The following is a 19,825-nucleotide window of genomic DNA, read 5'->3' as shown; positions in this document are numbered from 1 at the left end:
ACATCCATTGGCTCCCCGTTATCTACCGCACTGGTAATGTCCTCAAAAAATTCCACTAAATTAGTTAGGCACGACCTGCCCTTTATGAACCCATGCTGCGTCTGTCCAATGGGACAATTTCCATCCAGATGCCTCGCTATTTCTTCCTTGATGATAGATTCCAGCATCTTCCCTACTACCGAAGTTAAGCTCACTGGCCTATAATTACCCACTTTCTGTCTACCTCCTTTTTTAAACAGTGGTGTCACGTTTGCTAATTTCCAATCCGCCAGGACCACCCCAGAGTCTAGTGAATTTTGGTAAATTATCACTAGTGCATTTGCAATTTCCCTAGCCATCTCTTTTAGCACACTGGGATGCATTCCATCAGGGCCAGGAGACTTGTCTACCTTTAGCCCCATTAGCTTGCCCATCACTACCTCCTTGGTGATAACAATCCTCTCAAGGTCCTCACCTGTCATAGCCTCATTTCCATCAGTCACTGGCATGTTATTTGTGTCTTCCACTGTGAAGACCGACCCAAAAAACCTGTTCAGTTCCTCAGCCATTTCCTCATCTCCCATTATTAAATCTCCCTTCTCATCCTCTAAAGGACCAATATTTACCTTAGCCACTCTTTTTTGTTTTATGTATTTGTAGAAACTTTTACTATCTGTTTTTATATTCTGAGCAAGTTTACTCTCATAATCTATCTTACTCTTCTTTATAGCTTTTTTAGTAGCTTTCTGTTGCCCCCTAAAGATTTCCCAGTCCTCTAGTCTCCCACTGATCTTTGCTACTTTGTATGTTTTTTCCTTCAATTTGATACTCTCCCTTATTTCCTTAGATATCCACGGTCGATTTTCCCTCTTTTTACCGTCCTTCCTTTTTGTTGGTATAAACCTTTGCTGGGCACTGTGAAAAATCACTTCGAAGATTCTCCACTGTTCCTCAACTGTTTCACCATAAAGTCTTTGCTCCCAGTCTACCTTAGCTAGTTCTTCTCTCATCCCATTGTAATCTCCTTTGTTTAAGCACAAAACACTAGTGCTTGATTTTACCTTCTCACCCTCCATCTGTATTTTAAATTCCACCATATTGTGATTGCTCCTTCCGAGAGGATCCCTAACTATGAGATCCTGAATCAATCCTGTCTCATTACACAGGACCAGATCTAGGACCGCTTGTTCCCTCGTAGGTTCCATTACATACTGTTCGAAGAAACTATCGCGGATACATTCTATAAACTCCTCCTCAAGGCTGCCTTGACCGACCTGGTTAAACCAATCAACATGTAGATTAAAATCCCCCATGATAACTGCTGTACCATTTCTACATGCATCTGTTATTTCTTTGTTTATAGCCTGCCCCACCATAATGTTACTATTTGGTGGCCTATAGATTACTCCTATCAGTGACTTTTTCGCCTTACTATTCCTGATTTCCACCCAAATGGATTCAACCTTATCCTCCATAGCACCGATGTCATCCCTTACTGTTGCCCGGATGTCATCCTTAAATAACAGAGCTACACCACCTCCCTTACCATCCACTCTGTCCTTCCGAAAAGTTTGATACCCTCGGATATTTAACTCCCAGTCGTGACCATCCTTTAACCTTGTTTCAGTAATGGCCGCTAAATCATAGTCATTCACGATGATTTGCGCCATCAACTCATTTACCTTATTCCGAATACTACGAGCATTCAGGTAAAGTACACTTATGTTGGCTTTTTTACCTCTGTTCTTAATCTTAACAACTCGATCAGTAACCTCTCCTAAGTTGTATTTCATCTTAACCTTTCTCCTAATTTTCCTTGTCGTCGAACCCACATCTTCCTGTAACAACCTGCCGCATCGCTTACCATTAATGTTTTCACTTCCCGTTTTATTTCTTTTAGTATTCCTGGTCCTATTCACTGAGCTCCCCTCAGTCACTGTACCTTGTACTGTCGCCCTTTTTGATTTTTGACTATGGCTTCTCTGCCTTACACTTTCCCCCTTACTGCCTTTTATTTCTGTCCCTGTTTTACTCCCTTCCAACTTCCTGCATCGGTTCCCATCCCCCTGCCACATTAGTTTAAACTCTCCCCAACAGCTCTAGCAAACACCCCCCCTAGGACATCGGTTCCAGTCCTGCCCAGGTGCAGACCGTCCGGTTTGTACTTGTCCCACCTCCCCCAGAACCGGTTCCAATGTCCCAGGAATTTAAATCCCTCCCTCTTGCACCATCTCGCGAGCCATGTATTCATCCTCTCTATCCTGACATTCCTACTCTGACTAGCTCGTGGCACTGGTAGCAATCCTGAGATTACTACCTTTGAGGTCCTACTTTTTAGTTTAACTCCTAGCTCCCTAAATTCAGCTTGTAGGACTTCGTCCCGTTTTTTACCTATATCGTTGGTGCCTACTTGCACCACGACAGCTGGCTGTTCACCCTCCCCCCCCAGAATGTCCTGCAGCCGCTCCGAGACATCCTTGACCCTTGCACCAGGGAGGCAACATACCATCCTGGAGTCTCGATTTCATCCGCGGAACCGCCTGTCTATTCCCCTTACAATTGAGTCCCCTATCACTATAGCCCTGCCATTCTTCTTCCTGCCCAGCTGCGCAGCAGAGCCAGCCACGGTGCCATGAACCTGGCTGCTGCCGCCTTCCCCTGGTGAGCCATCTCCCTCAACAGTATCCAAAGCGGTATATCTGTTTTGCAGGGAGATGACCGCAGAGGACACCTGCACTGCCTTCCTACTCTTGCTCTGTCTTTTGGTCACCCATTTACTATCTCCCTCAGTACATTTCACCTGCGGTGTGACCAACTCGCTAAACGTGCTATCCACGACGTCCTCAGCATCGCGGACGCTCCAAAGTGAGTCCATCCGCAGCTCCAGAGCCGTCAAGCGGTCTAACAGGAGCTGCAACTGGACACACTTCTTGCACGTGAAGGAGTCAGGGACAGTGGACGTGTCCCTGAGCTCCCACATCGCACACGAGGAGCATGACACGGGTCTGAGATCTCCTGCCATGTCTTAAACCTTCGGTTAACTTGAACAATTTCAATTTCCCCCCCCAAAATTTAACTAAATAAATAAACAATGAAGAAAAAAAAAATACATATATACCAATGAAAAGAAACAGAAAAACAGAAACACTACTTACCAGTCACTTACCAGGGATAAAAAAAACACTTCCTCCCCACCCAGCTTCGAATTCCCACCTCGATTCAAATTCCCAAACTCACTCTTTGCTGTCTCACTCTGGCTGTGTCTTCTCTGTCTCACTGGGAGAACTCACTGGGAGTGAGTTTGCAAGTGGCTCTTTTTAAACTGTCCTGAATTGACTCCCCTCCCCCACCTGCTTTCAGATCAAAGTAGATTAAAGTGACTGACACTTAACTGCCAACCAGTTATGTGAGTGGGTGGGGCAGCCCTTGTTAACCTACACTGACCAATGCCCAATACTAGCTTAATATAAATTAATTTAAACTCCTGAAATTTAAAAGGAGCTGCCTTACTGATTCAATTTAATTCAATTCAATTCCCACCTCGATTCAAATTCCCAAACTCACTCTTTGCTGTCTCACTCTGGCTGTCTTCTCTGTCTCACTGGGAGAACTCATACGGTTGAATACCTGATTTTAACCATGTCCATTTTTCTTCCATTGTACAAACATCCTGCATTTCACGTAAATCATGTAATAAGGTGGTTATTCCCAATTTGTAAATGTTACTCGATTCCTGATGCCATTGAGAGGCACAAAGGGAGGCAGCTTCCCTTGCTGCTTGGTCCGCAAGAGCATTTCCTCTTGCTTCCATAGTGTCCTCATGAGTATGGGCTTTACATTTTAGAACTGATACTTCTTTTAGTAAGGCCATAGCTTCTAGAAGATCCCGTACTTCCTTTCCATTTCGGATAGGTGTACCTGCTATTGTGAAAAATCTTCTTTTTCCACACAGATGGCCAAAATCATGTGTGTAGCGCACAATGACTTACGAGAGACGAATAGAGATGAAGTCGATGAGGCTTTATTAAGCGTGACTTGTTCCCCGCAGTTCAGCAACAGACTGGAGCTGCGGGGAGAACTCCTGGTTCTTATACTCCGCCTTCAGGGCGGAGCTAGAGATCAACAGCCAACCAGGACCCGGGATCTGTCAGCCAATGGCATCACAGCTTCACAGTCCCACATGACCCCTAATGCATACTACCACATTCACCCCTTGTTAAAAATGAACCCGGCGGGGTGGTGCTTCGCATGGTGGTAGGGGTTTACAAGGCTGGTCCTGGGAGGAAAAAAACTTTTTGCATGTCATAACAGTGCCCTACACTTTGCCCTACACTGGGCTATGTACAGGGTTTGTGAACTATTTACAATATTCGTAAGAGGAACAGAACCTTCTCGTTATAGTCCCACAACATTCTTGTGTTACACCGATGCCACGAGTCGAGCGGTCGGTCTGGTCTTCCTTGTCGATCGCCTCAGCCCCGGTGGTGGTGCAGGTGCTTGTTCCAGCGTTGTCGTCTCCGGGAGCTTTACGGTGTCTGCTTCTGCTTCCCTCCTGGTCGGACATGGGAGGAGGACCGATCCTCCCGGGAAGGGGGCGGTCGCGGGGTGCGCCGGTGGCAGGGAGGGGGTGATCGGTGTCGGGGGGGTGTGTGTGTTGCCGGCGGGCGCCAGGTCTCGCAGGGAGACCGTGTCCTGTCGGCCGTCGGGGTACGCCACGTAGGCGTACTGCGGGTTCGCGTGGAGGAGGTGAACCCTCTCGACCAACGGGTCCTGGGACCGCCAGCCAGGTCGGCAGCGACGTTCCGGAGGACTTCCTGGGGAAGACAAGGAGGCGCTCATGAGGCGTTTGATTAGTGGTGGTACACAGCAGCGACCGGATGGAGTGGAGAGCGTCCGGGAGGACCTCCTGCCACCGTGAAACTGGGAGGTCCCTGTACCGTAGGGCCAGTAGGACGGTCTTCCAGACCGTGCCGTTCTCCCTCTCTACTTGCCCGTTCCCCCGGGGGTTGTAGCTGGTCGTCCTGCTCGAGGCTATACCCTTGCTGAGCAGGAACTGGCGCAGCTCGTCACTCATGAAGGAGGACCCCCTGTCGCTATGGATATATGCGGGGCAACCGAACAGTGTGAATATGGTGCTAAGGGCTTTAATAACTGTGGCCGCTGTCATGTCGGGGCAGGGGATGGCGAAAGGGAAACGAGAGTACTCGTCCACCACGTTCAGGAAGTATGTGTTGCGGTCGGTGGAGGGGAGGGGCCCTTTGAAATCCAGACCGAGGCGTTCAAAGGGACGGGAAGCCTTGATCAGGTGCGCTCTATCCGGCCTAAAAAAGTGCGGTTTGCACTCTGCGCAGATGTGGCAGTACCTGGTGACTGTACGGACCTCCTCCACGGAGTAGGGGAGGTTGCGGGACTTTATAAAATGGTAGAACCAAGTGACCCCCGGGTGGCAGAGGTCCTCGTGGAGGGTTTGGAGACGGTCTGTTTGTGCGTTGGCACATGTGCCGCGGGATAGGGCATCGGACGGCTCGTTCAGTTTTCCGGGACGGTACAAGATCTCGTAGTTGAAGGTGGAGAGCTCGATCCTCCACCTTAAGATCTTGTCATTTTTAATTTTGCCCCGCTGTGCATTATCGAACATGAAAGCTACCAACCGTTGGTCAGTGAGGAGAGTGAATCTCCTGCTGGCCAGGTAATGCCTCCAATGTCGCACAGCTTCCACTATGGCTTGGGCTTCCTTTTCCACTGAGGAGTGGCGGATTTCTGAGGCGTGGAGGGTTTGGGAGAAAAAGGCCACGGGTCTGCCCGCTTGGTTAAGGGTGGCCGCCAGAGCTACGTCGGAGGCGTCGCTCTCGACTTGGAAGGGGAGGGACTCGTCGATGGCGCGCATCGTGGCCTTTGCGATATCCGCTTTGATGCGGCTGAAGGCCTGGCGAGCCTCTGTCGACAGGGGGAAGGTAGTGGTCTGTATTAGGGGGCGGGCCTTGTCTGCGTACTGGGGGACCCACTGGGCATAATATGAAAAGAACCCCAGGCAGCGTTTCAGGGCTTTGGAGCAGTGGGGGAGCGGAAATTCCATGAGGGGGCGCATGCGTTCGGGGTCGGGGCCTATTATCCCATTGCGCACTTCACATCCCAAGATGGCTAGCCGGTTTGTGCTAAACACTCACTTGTCCTCGTTGTATGTGAGGTTCAAGGCTTTAGCGGTCTGGAGGAATTTTTGGAGGTTGGCATCGTGGTCCTGCTGATCGTGGCCGCAGATGGTTACGTTGTCGAGATACGGGAACGTGGCCTGCAACCCGTGTTGATGAACCATTCGGTCCATCTCCCGTTGGAAGACCGAGACCCCGTTTGTGACACCAAATGGGACCCTTAGGAAGTGGTATAGTCGCCCATCTGCCTCGAAGGCTGTGTACTTGCGGTCACTTGGGCGGATAGGGAGCTGGTGGTAGGCGGACTTGAGGTCCACGGTGGAGAAGACCTTATATTGGGCAATCCGATTGACCATGTCGGATATGCGGGGGAGAGGGTACGCATCTAGCTGTGTGTACCTGTTGATGGTCTGGCTATAGTCTATGACCATCCTTTGCTTCTCCCCTGTCTTTACTACTACCACCTGTGCTCTCCAGGGACTATTGCTGGCCTGGCTTATGCCTTCCTTCAGCAACCGCTGGACTTCGGACCGAATAAATGTCCGGTCCTGGGCGCTGTACCGTCTGCTCCTAGTGGCGACGGGTTTGCAATCCGGGGTGACGTTTGCAAACAAGGATGGGGGTTCAACTTTGAGGGTTGCGAGGCCGCAGATAGTGAGTGGGGGTATTGGGCCACTGAATTGGAATGTTAGGCTCTGCAGGTTGCACTGGAAGTCTAATCCCAGTAATGTGGGCGCGCAGAGTTGGGGAAGGACGTAGAGCCTGTAGTTTTTAAACTCCCTCCCTTGCACCGTTAGGGTCACTATGCAGAACCCTTTGATCTGTACGGAGTGGGATCCTGCAGCTTGGGAAATCTTTTGCAGACTTGGGCGGATGGTCAAGAAACAGCGTCTTACCGTGTCGGGGTGGATGAAACTTTCGGTGCTCCCGGAGTCGGTCAGGCACGGTGTCTCGTGTCCGTTGATCAGCACCGTTGTTGTCGTCGTCTGGAGCGTCCGGGGCCGTGCTTGGTCCAGCGTCACCGAGGCCAGATGTGGTCGAAGTGTCTCAGCGTCTTCTTCGAACCCCGTGGAGCCGTCGATGCTGGGGTCCGTCCAAGATGGCGGCGGGGTGGACAAAATGGCCGCCCCCATGCATCGCACATGGCTGGGGGGGTCCCAAGATGGCGGCACCGGTGGACAAAATGGCCGCCCCATGCATCGTACATGGCTGGGGGGTCACAAGATTGCAGCGCCCATCCTCCCCTCGTGGTGGCCGGGACCCAAAATGGCGGCGCCTGCGGGTCGCACATGGGGCGCTGGGGGGGTTGGGGAGCGTTTGGGATGCGCTGGACTCTTTCTTCTCCGGGGACAGCGGCGACCCCCCGGGACCGGCATACAGCCGCGAAATGGCCCTTTTTGCCGCAGCTCTTGCAAATCGGTGCGCGGGCCGGGCAGTGCTGCCGGGGGTGTTTCGCCTGCCCGCAGAAATAGCAGCGGGCCCCCCCGGGATGACCTGGCGTCTGAACCGCGCAAGCCTGTGAGGGGGGGGTTTGTCGCGACGGGGGTCCACGGAGCCCAAGGGGCTGCCGCGCGATCGGGGCCGTATGCGCGGGCGTTTTGCGCGGCCACATCTAGGGAAGCTGCAAGGGCCCGTGCCTCTGAGAGTCCTAGCGACTCTTTTTCTAACAGTCTTTGGCGGATTTGGGGAGAGTTCATACCTGCCACAAACGCATCGCGAATTAACATGTCCGTGTGTTCAGCCGTGTTTACCGGCGGGCAGCTGCAGGCCCGTCCCAAAATTAGCAGCGCGGCGTAGAATTCGTCTAGCGATTCTCCGGGACTTTGCTGTCTCGTTGCGAGTTGGTAGCGTGCGTAGACCTGGTTTACTGGGCGAACGTAGACGCTCTTTAGTGCTGCGAACGCCGTCTGGAAATCCTCTGCGTCTTCTATGAGAGGGTAAATTTCCGGGCTTACCCTCGAATGCAGGACCTGCAGTTTCTGGTCTTCTGTGATCCGGCCGGGGGCCGTTCGGAGGTAGCCTTCGAAACAAGTCTGCCAGTGTTTAAAAACTGCTGCTGAGTTCACTGCGTGGGGGCTGATCCGCAGGCATTCTGGGGCGATCCTGAGCTCCATAGTCCTTTAAGCATGCTTAATAAATTGTAGCGCACAATGACTTACGAGAGACGAATAGAGATGAAGTCGATGAGGCTTTATTAAGCGTGACTTGTTCCCCGCAGTTCAGCAACAGACTGGAGCTGCGGGGAGAACTCCTGGTTCTTATACTCCGCCTTCAGGGCGGAGCTAGAGATCAACAGCCAACCAGGACCCGGGATCTGTCAGCCAATGGCATCACGGCTTCACAGTCCCACATGACCCCTAATGCATACTACCACAATGTGCTACTCCAAAACCATATCTGGAGTCAGTATAGATGTTAGCAGTTTTATCTCTTGTCATATGACATGCTTCTGTTAGTGCCTTTAATTCGGCCTGCTGAGCTGATGTATCTGGGGGCAAACTTCCTTCAGCTAATACTTGGTATGGGCTTGTGACTGCCCCAGCTTTTCTAATATCCTTGTCAATAAAAGAGGAACCATCAGTGAATAGGATGAAATCTGGGTTCTGTAGTGGCTTTTCTTCGACTAAGCGTACTTCTTCCATTTCCTCTATTATTTACACTCAGTCATGCCCTTCTCCCACCCCTGCCTTTGTTCCTTGGGAAGCGAGAGCAAAGATGACGGGTTTACAGGACTGGCTCTGTGAAAATATAGGTTGAGAGCTTCCAAAACTGCTGTCCATCTTAGTCCATCTAGCTGATGTAACTTGTGGCACTCTGTTCATGGATAGTAGAGAATGGACTGAGTGTGGACATTTAATGGTTAACTTTTGGTCTAGGACAAGCCCTGATGTTGCCATTACAGCTCAACATGTGGCTTCCAAGGCTCGTAAACATCTGCCAAATGCTAGTGCCACATTGTCAAGTTTCAGGGAATAGTATCCAACCGGTCTTAACAGATCACCATGTTCCTGAGCTAATACTGCAGTCATGTAACCATCTTTTTCATGAACAAACATGGCAAAAGGTTTTCCGTTGTTTGGAATACCTAAGGCTGGTGCTGAACACAGGACCTTTTTCCAATTTAGAAATGATTGCTTCTGTTCTAAATTGAGATACTTTGATTTTCTGTTTCCTTTTAAAAGATCATTCAATGGTTGGGATAACTGAGTGTAAGAATCAATCCAATTTCTGTTAAAATTACAGAGTCCCCAAAAGGATTTACTTCCTGTACAGTTGAGGGTTCTTTAGCTGCTTTGATAAAACATAGAACAGTACAGCACAGAACAGGTCCTTCGGCCCTCGATGTTGTGCCGAGCTTTGTCCGAAACCAAGATCAAGCTATCCCACTCCCTGTCATTCTGGTGTGCTCCATGTACCTATCCAATAACCGCTTGAAAGTTCCGAAAGTGTCCGACTCCACTATCACAGCAGGCAGTCCATTCCACACCCTAACCACTCTCTGAGTAAAGAACCTACCTCGGACATCCCTCCTATATCTCCCACATGAACCTTATAGTTATGCCCCCTTGTAACAGCTACATCAACCCGAGGAAGTAGTCTCTGAATGTCCACTCTATCTCTCCCCCGCATCATCTTATAAACCTCTATTAAATTGCCTCTCATCCTCCTCTGCTCCAAAGAGAAAAGCCCTAGCTCCCTCAACCTTTCCTCATAAACCTACCCTCCAAACCAGGCAGCATCCTGGTAAATCTCCTTTGCACGCTTCCCGATGCTTCCACATCCTTCCTATAGTGTGGTGACCAGAACTGCACACAATATTCCAAATGTGGTCTCACCAGGGTCATATACAGTTGCAGCATAACCCCATGGCTCTTAAACTCAAGCCCCCTGTTAATAAACGCTAACACACTATAAGCCTTCTTCACGGCTCTATCCACTTGAGTGACAACCTTCAGAGATCTGTGGACATGAACCTCAAGATCTCTCTGTTCCTCCACATTCCTCAGAACCCTGCCGTCGACCCTGTAATCCGCATTCAAATTTATCCTATCAAAATGAATCACCTCGCACTTATCAGGGTTAAACTCCATCTGCCATTTTTAGGCCCAGCTGTGCATCCTATCAATGTCTCTTTGCAGCCTACAACAGCCCTCCTCCACTCCATCCACTACTCCACCAATCTTGGTGTCATCAGCAAATTTACTGACCCACCCTTCAGCCCCCTCCTCCAAGTCATTGATAAAAATCACAAATAGCAGAGAACCCAGCACTGCTCCCTGTGATACACAGTTGGCAACTGGTCTCCAGTCTGAAAATTTTCCAGTCCACCACCACCCTCTGTCTTCTATGTGATAGCCAGTTACTTATCCAATTGGCCAAATTTCCCTCTATCCCACACCTTACTTTCTTCATGAGCCGACCATGGGAACCTTATCAAACGTCTTACGGAAATCCATGTATATGACATCAACTGCTCTACCTTCATCTACACACTTAGTTACCTCCTCAAAGACTTCAATCAAATTTGTGAGGCAAGACTTCCCCTTCACGAATTCGTGTTGACTATCCCGGATTAAGCTGCATCTTTCCAAATGGTCATAAATCCTAACCTTCAGAACCTTTTCCATTAACTTACCGACCACCGAAGTAAGACTAACCGGCCTATAATTACCAGGGTCATTCCTTTTCCCTTTCTTAAACAGAGGAACAACATTCGCCACTCTCAAGTCCTCTGGCACTATCCCCATGGACAGTGAGGGCCCAAAGATCAAAGCCAAAGGCTCTGAAATCTCATCCCTTGCCTCCCAAAGAATCCTAGGATATATCCCATCTGCCCCAGGGGACTTGTCGACCCTAAGGTTTTTCAAAATTGCTCATACATCCTCCCTCAGAACATCTGCCTCCTCCAGCCTACCCGCCTGTATCACACTCTCATCCTCAAAAACATGGCCCCTCCCCTTGGTGAACACTGAAGCATTCATTCAACGCCTCTCCTATCTCTTCTGACTCCATGCACAAGTTCCCACTACTGTCCTTGACTGGCCCTAACCTCACCCTGGTCATTCTTTTATTTCTCACATAAGAGTAAAAAGCCTTGGGGTTTTCCTTGATCCGACCCGCCAAGGACTTCTCATGCCCCCTCCTAGCTCTCTTAAGCCCTTTATTTTAGCTTATTCCTTGCTACCTTGTAATCCTCAAGCGACCCAACTGAACCTTGTTTTCTCATCCTTACATACGCTTCCTTTTTCCTCTTGACAAGACATTCAACCTCTTTTGTGAACCATGGTTCCCTCACACGGTCATTGCCTCCCTGCCTGACAGGGACACACCTATCAAGGACACGCGGTATTTGTTCCTTGAATAAGCTCCACTTTTCATTTGTGCCTTTCCCTGACAGTTTCTGTTCCCATCTTATGCTCCCTAATTCTTGCCTAATGATGGCAGCTGTTCTGTCCTGAGTAAGTTCCCTTTTGCCTTTGGAAATTTTCTGACCCAAGTAAACAACTTCTTCCTGGGCAATTTGTGCTTTGGCAAAGCTAGTTTTGTGGCCATTACTACTGAGGTGGTCCAAAACCACCTGCAGATCTTTCTCATGATCATCTTTATTGATGGAGGCTATCAGAACATCATCTACATACTGGATAATGGTGGAAGGCAGATCAGGCAGTTGCCTGAAATGATTCTGCAGAGCCATGTGGTAAACAGTTGGGCTATTGTGAAAACCTTGCGGTAGTCTAGTCCATGTGTACTGTTGTTGATTAACAGTAAGAGCAAACCATGGTTGTACGTGCTTAGCTAGTGGTACTGACCAGAAGCCATTTGTCATATCAATGACTGAAAACCGTTGAAGGTCAGGAGTTAAAGAGTTAAAGATTGTAGACGGATCTGCCACTAAAGGGGCTTTTCTGACAATGAATTAATTTGCTTTCCTGTAGTCAACAGTAAGGCACCATGTGCCATTAGCCTTTTTTACAGGCCATACAGGGCTGTTTGATGAACTGTGAATGCGCACCAAAATACCCCTTTCTTCAAGTTGTTCTATTATAGGTAGAATGCCTTGAATTGAAGTTCAATTAATAGGGTATTGTTTGGTACAAGGTGGAGCGGATCCCGTGAAAGTGACTGGTTCCATTTAAAAAGACCACAATCATTTTTATCTTTTGCACAAATTGGATGATTATGTATTTCATCTTTTTTGATGTGAAATGCTTACTGTCACAAGTCGGCTTCAAATGAAGTTACTGTGGAAAGCCCCTAGTCGCCACATTCCGGCACCTGTTCGGAATCGAACGGTGCTGCTAGCCTGCCTTGGTCAGCTTTCAAAGCCAGCGATTTAGCCCTGTGCTAAACAGCCCCTGTGTCTAATGGACCAGGTGATTTTTCCATTATTGAAATTGAGTGAAGAATTTAGTTGTGATAAGATGTCCATACCTAGAAGTGCTTGTGTTACCAGACCTACCCATATTGATGCCATCAGTTTATGTGGTCCAAATTCTAAAAGCAGTGGTTTAGTCTGCCGAAGAGTAATAGAACCTCCTCCTGCAGCAAAAGCGTTAATTTTTCCTGCAGTTAGGGGAAAGAAAGCAGCATTCTGTTCAGTAACACAGGTAAGTTCAGCTCCAACGTCAACTAAGAAATCAATATGAATACCTCCCACTCTTAGTGAAATATATAGTCCATCATTTTTCTGTTCCAAAAGTGCATGTAGAGAAAAATGGAGAGAATAATCAAGAATGGGGTCTAGTAGTTTTTTGAATTATCATACAGAGAACGTCTTTGAGCTGGAGGACAGCTTTTCAACAGTTCATTCATAGCACTATCGTCACCGTGTACGTCCCTACGTGGGTACGGCTCGTCCCTATGTGGGAAAGGCTCCTCCCTACGTTGAAATGGCTGGGAGGGTCTAGAATCCCTGGACACAAGTCTGGGTGTCTTGTTGGGACGTAACCCTAGGTGCGTCTTGTTTGTGCGCATTACGTGATTGACCACAAAGTGGAAACGTATTGTAATGAACATTGTCTACTTCATTATCATCTCTCCAATCCATCCATTGTTTATGATTGCATGTTGCCATCCACTGTCCTACTCTATCTCAGAAAAGACATTGTGGTATTTTCTTACGAGATTTTAATGGAGCAAGGGTACATGTTTGCCCTGATGCTTGTGGTGAAATTGTAGTTACGGCTGATATTCCTGCAGGCGCTGCAACAGCCGCCACTGGTGCAGCGGGTAGAGCAACATCTGCTTCTGGAGCAGCAGGTAACATTGGCTGAAATTGAGCAAAGGGTAACATAGGCTGAATTTGAGCAAAAGGTACCATGGGCTGCATTTGAGCAGCTGCAGTGTTAAAGATTGCCTGGTTGTGCAAACCACGGTCTATCTGAATGCATCGGTCAACTATGTCCCGATATCTACCAGCTGTGGCCCAAGCCGGTAAAACCAAATTCAAGGCAGCAGAAACTTCAGGTTTAACACCGGCTATAAAAGCCGTTTGAAATGGACTTAAAGTGCTTGTGTGCCATGTGTCAGTTTCACGTGCAAGTGTCATTCCTGAGTGTTCTATCCAAGTATGTAAAAATCTTTCTTCGAAATCCTGAATATCTTCATTATATTTTTGAATGCAAGATGTGATCTTGGACCAATTAATTCTGGAGGGGCGAAATTTTACAAGCCAATTTTTGATCGCCAGCCAACCAGCTTCTAAATTTTGCAAATCCTCTCTGAGGGCAATTTCTACCTCTATTCCAAGAGTTGCACTGGCACGAATGCCTACTACAATCGTCAGAATTTATACCCCATCAAATGGGTGGAGATGATAAACGGATTGTAATCTGTGAAGTTGACTCCATGTGGTCATACCACCCTCTTTAGGGTGTTGAAGATCTTTGGACTAACTGTCAATTTTTCAGGGTCTGCTGGTTCATGAATCCAATGGTGGTCAAATATGTTTTTAGTGACAGTTTCACCTTCCTCTTCTACTTTCTTGCTTTCAACTCTAATCTGTTTGCATTTTAAAGGGGTTAGTCTAATTAATTTAGTATTTTGCATTGTAGGAAAGCTTGTTGCATCACTATCTTCATCTGATTCAACTGGCAAAGGAACTTTAGATTTTAATTTAGTCCTTACACTCGATCTCGGCTGTGCAATCGCCGATTGTGCCACTGGGGCTGTTTGCTGAATTTGAGCTGTTTGTTCAGCTGCTTGTCGAATCTGAGCTGAACTTTGGTTTAAATTATGAGTTGCAAGACTATCTGTCAGGATTTTGTTCATTTCGCCTTCTAAAACATCTTTCTTTGATTAACCTGCAATTTTCAATTTCAATTCACTCAGTTTTTGACTGCAACTATTGGTATTTTGACTCCATTTCAAGCACTTTATGTTGCAATTCCTCAATTTGAAAAGATAGCTGCTGGACTTTAAAGGTTTAGTTTTCCAATCCTGTTCTAATTTCATCATAATTCCCCCAAGTTTGGATTTTGCATCTTGTAATTCCTCAACAACTGCAATTAGTTGATCTTTAGTAGACTTATTTTTAATAGTTATTTCTTGCTGTCTGCGCATTTGTCCCATAATTACCAGGGACCATTTTGCATGTTCTGCACCGTGTAATCGTGTGTATTTTCCCCATGCCCTCTTGATATTATCGAGGGACTCTGGGGATATCATATTTTGTTTCGATTTTTCTTGAGATTTCACATAGATCAAATTGTCTACAAATGAAAGACCCAAAATCACCCAATATATCATCAATAGAGACACCTGGTAAACCACTACCTCCCTTGGACGTCGTGGGGAGTAGTTTTCTGCCATCTAAAGGCTCTGAATTTATCTTAGTATCTGTTTCAGCCATAAATTCAACCTTTCTTGGTCGCTAACTGTGTGTAATCTCTGTACACTGCCGTGATTATTCATTCAGTCACGTTTTATGTTAGTCTCAACGACCAGCACTAGTTTTATTTAACACAGTCTATAAAAATGTCTTTTCCAGGGCTCGAAGCACTGATTGATGCGGTTTTTAAGACCATTAATGGGTGAAAAAGATATTTCTTACCCGAGCCTAGCCGATTGTCCTTGAATCTTCTGTCCACCTGGGCCTCCTCCAATTATTCCCGAAGGTTCCCGAACCTCTCCGATGCCGTCTTAGAGCTCCTCCCCTCCTGCCAAGACTACGCCAGTTGTTAGATCTACCATGCGGTTTTAGCAGCACTTTGCGATTACTAAAACTCAGGAGAAATTGAAGTTAAAACTCTCAGGTGCAAATAAGAATCTGTTTTATTTGCCTCTATTGAATACAATTGAGAGTCATTGAAAAGTCTTACTCTCTAATAAGTTGGACTCACAGAGAGGCAATTTGTAGACAATTGAACTTTCAAACAATCACAGAAATGATTTTCTTGCTGAGGCAAACATCTCGCAATAATGTTAAAAGTCAAAGTCTGAAAATGAAATATGAAAGACAGGAAGATAGGGAATAGAAGTCAAAGTATAGATGATTCATGAAAGAGAGAGAGAGACGGCCGAAAATCCATCACGGTTATCCCAAATCATAACAGACTTTAGCCATCTATCTACACCCCAATGTAATTCTAATTGGTTTGGATTAACATCAAATGAGTTTGATTTGAGGGTTAGTTGTCACTCAATAATAGGCAATATTAACCTAAAATGTATTCTTGTATGAGCTTATGGAATGCAATTCGGCTTCCTTATCGCAAGCTGCTTGAACTGGATTCTTCTGAGGACAATAGCGCCTTTATGTTCCTGCCCTGTTGTCACGGAGACTGCCCTGTCCTTGGTCACTTTATCTTGCAAATGAATTTGTTAGCTGAATAAGAATGCTGTTTTAATCTATCTGTTTCCGTGTTCTGTTGAAGCGTTGTTTTGAAATGCTGAATGTGTGTTTTGAAATGACCTGAGGTTATGAGTGAGTTTTAAAATGGTATTTAATAGATTAGGGGCTAAATGTTAAATAGCTATCTTCTACCTATAGAAAATAGCTAGCTTCTACAAGGCACCTCCAGCACTCCAACTTACCTGCTGGGGGTCCTCGAGCACCCCCCTTCCCAATTAATCCACACCACCATATAACAGCAGGACATCTCCGTGCTTGATTCCTGACAGTGTCAACCTGGCACCTTAGCACTGCCAGCCTATCACCTTGCCAGTGCCCCTGCCAGCCTGGCAGTATCACCAGAGCACACTTGCAGTGCCAGAGCAGCACTGTCTGGGTGCCCAGGCAGCAGTGCCATGGTATCAGGATGGCAGTGCCAAGGTACCCAGACCCCAGCGGGAGTGCAGGGCACCAGCATACCCAGTGCCCAACTACCCGGAGTAGCTGTACCACTGCCGGTGACTGGCTTCCTCAGTTCTAATCGAGTATGACTGGCACTCACTTTTGCTTCCCAGACTGAGCGCCACCAGTCCCTAGAGTTCCTGTACCCCTTGTTCGGCACTTTCTCTGAAGATGGCTATCTGCACCGCACGGTTCAGGTCTAAATGGGCCTCAGCTAGTAATTACCGTTGCATGTCCACATCGCGTTGGGCGGGATACTCCGTTCCTGAGACTATGCATTGATGCCAACGCAGAGTTCGTCAACTTTCACAACAGCAAAACTGGCACTACACCTGGACCGATTCCGGCACTGTGGAGGGGCTGGCACTGACACCGGTGGAACACAATTGATTCCAATGAAAAACAGTGCGGGATTCACCAGGTTCGTGATGGTCACTCGGGAGGCTGACAAGCTGTAGCCGCATATACACATTACGATCCCCACACATACCATCCCAGCGAACAAGATGACACTCATTGTGGGTGGCCTGGTGGCACAATGGTTAGCACTGTTGCCTCTGGCGCTGAGGACCTGGGTTCAATCCCGGCCCCAGGTCACTGCCTGTGTGGATTTTGCACATTCTTCCCGTGTCTGCGTGGGTTTCACCCCCACAACCCAAAAATGTGTAGGTTAGGTGGATTAGCCACGCTGAATTTCCCCATAATTGGATGGGTATTCTAAATTTATATTGAAAAAAAGGTGGCACTCGCATGATGGGTCGGCTGGGGCTAGAGGGCACTTAGAGGGGGGGGTCCCTGGGGGGACACCTATACGACCCATGGCACTAAGTTCATAGTGGGCTGTTAGCAGTATGCGCAGCTGCACCGCTGCCTTGCCGGCTGCAGCAATGGTGTTCCGTGACCTTCCACTCCCACTCCACTGCCTATCTCCTGGCCACCCCCGCTACTCCCCCCGGCCCTGGCAGAAGCCCCCGGTCAGCGGCACAACTGTCAGCTCATGATGTTGGTGAAGTATATAGTGATATATATATATATGGTGATGTTGGAAACATTCCGTACCCCATCTCTCTCCCTCAGCCACCACGACGCCGGTTTCACGATTTTTAAAAGCACAAGTGAACTACGCCATTGGGAACTCGGCCCATCGGAGGAGGAGAATCGCGAGGCCCAGGAGAATACAGGGTTGGGCCCCCTAATAATATGCAATAATAATATTACTGTACGTGTATTCAGAATATAGATCACAATATTTATAATGATAGAGATTAAGTAGATTGTGGAATGCAAATTGAGATGCTCACCACTGACCTTACCACTTAAAAGTTACGTTGACTCGGTGGTCATTTATGAGAGAGTCTTGATATTAAGTGGTGGAAGCCCATTTCATGGCCAATACAAATCTTAAATCATGGGCGGTACCGTGGTTAGCACTGCTGCCTCACAGCGCCAGGGACACGGGTTTGATTCCCATCTCAGGTTACTGTCTGCGTGGGGTTTGCACATTCTCCCCATGTCTGCATGGGTTTCCTCCGGGCTTTCCTCTCACAGTCAAAAGATGTGCATGTTAGGCGGATTGGTCATGCAAAATTGTCCCTAAATGTCCAAACGTAGGGTCGGGTTACAGGGATAAGGTAACTTACTCGACTGGGCCTAGTTTAGATGGCTTTTCAAACGGTTTGTGCAGACTCGCTGGGCTGGTTTAGCACAGTGGGCTAAACAGCTAGCTTGTAATGCAGAACAAGGCAGCAGCGCGGGTTCAATTCTCGTACCGGCCCCCCTGAACAGGCGCCGGAATGTGACGACTAGGGACTTTTCACAGTAACTTCATTTCAGCCTACTTGTGGTAATAAGTGATTATTATGGTTATTAAATGGCCTCCTTCTGCATTGTAGGGATTCCATGAGAAGGAGAAACTCTTGACTGTTCTCTGAGACAGATCCTGGACCACATGATAGGCAGTTTAAAGGACTGGTTTAGCTCAGTGGGCTGGACAGCTGGTTTGTGATGCAGAAAAAGGCCAGCAGCGCGGATTCAATTCCTGTGCCAGCTTACCCGAACAGGGGGCGGAATGTGGCGACTAGGGACTAGTCACAGTAACTTCGTACTTGTGATAATAAAAGGTTATTATTATTATTAGGTGCTATCGGGAGAGAAAAAGAGGAAGTGAGAGCACTTACCTGCCTTTGATGTGGTCAAGGAGCTGTCACTCATATCTTAGTAAAGTCAATTTCCCATTGATATGAAGGAAAAGCTTGTTGATCAAATATCTGAAGGGGGGGGTTAAACCTAGCTGATGTGGTTTTCCCTTTCCCGTAATTTAAAGGAGCTGCATTCACTGCCGAGCCAGCAGGTGTAGGGCAGGGCAGAGGTGAGTTCCAGAGCAGTGGCTTTTTTCACTATCACTGTCTGACTGCTGTCTAGCTTCCAGGCAGGGAGCATTCATGGGAGGGGGGTCGCTATCACGGGGGAACTCTGGGGGAGGGGTCTCTTTCAAGGGGCATCTTTGGGGGCGATTCTCTAATGGGAGGGTCTTTGATGGGGTTCTGGAATAGGGGGGTCCGTGAGTTGGTTCGGGTCATCCTTATACTGTGGGGGAGGGGGTGACCCAGCAAATAATTTGTCGGGGGAAGCCGAATTGTGTTGTGGGGGAGAAGGGGGCCAGAAGCCGGAGATCGCTATTGGGCTGCCCGCTCGGAATGGTGGCCTGAGACCGGGACTCGTGAGGGAATCATTTGCAATTACCGCTATGTATAAATTTGCATGGTTGGTGACGCTGAATCGCCTCTGGATTACCACTGCCAGCGTGAACGCAAATCAGAGTCAATTCATCCCTGGCAGGACAGCATACTCTCCCAAACAGAAAATCCAGACCATTATTTAATTGTTGAAGACGTTCTTATGACATTATCGCTGTGAGCAGATAGCCTATAATATGTTTCAATATAATCTGTGATCACTTTCAATCATGGGGCAGAGGATTGCCGGGGGGGGCCAGTGGTGACGGCCCCCGACCAGCGCAACACGATTCCCGTCCCCACCGAAAAACCGGCGCCGGAGAATCCAGCAGCTGCGTCGGGGCGAGATTTGGGCCCCCCCCCCGGCGATTCTCCGGTCCGGCGGCGGTTCGGAGAATCCCGCCCCTGATCAGTCCATAAGAGGGTCATTCAGGAGTGTGGTTACAGCGTGTAAGAAGCTGTTTTTGAACCTGTCAGAGGGTGTTCTCAGACATTTGTGTCTCCTGCCGGATAGAAGACATTGGAAGAGTGAATCACCCTACGTGGGAGGGGTTTTTGATTATGCTGCCCACTTTCCCCAGGCAGCGGGAGGTGTAGACAGAGTCAATGGATGGGAGGCAGGGTTGCGTGATGGAGTGGACTGTGTTCACGACTCTCTGTAGTTTCTT

Source organism: Scyliorhinus torazame, chromosome 5 (genome assembly GCF_047496885.1).
Source record: "Scyliorhinus torazame isolate Kashiwa2021f chromosome 5, sScyTor2.1, whole genome shotgun sequence".
NCBI classification, from domain to species: Eukaryota; Metazoa; Chordata; class Chondrichthyes; order Carcharhiniformes; family Scyliorhinidae; genus Scyliorhinus; species Scyliorhinus torazame.
This window is presented reverse-complemented; position numbering follows the sequence as displayed.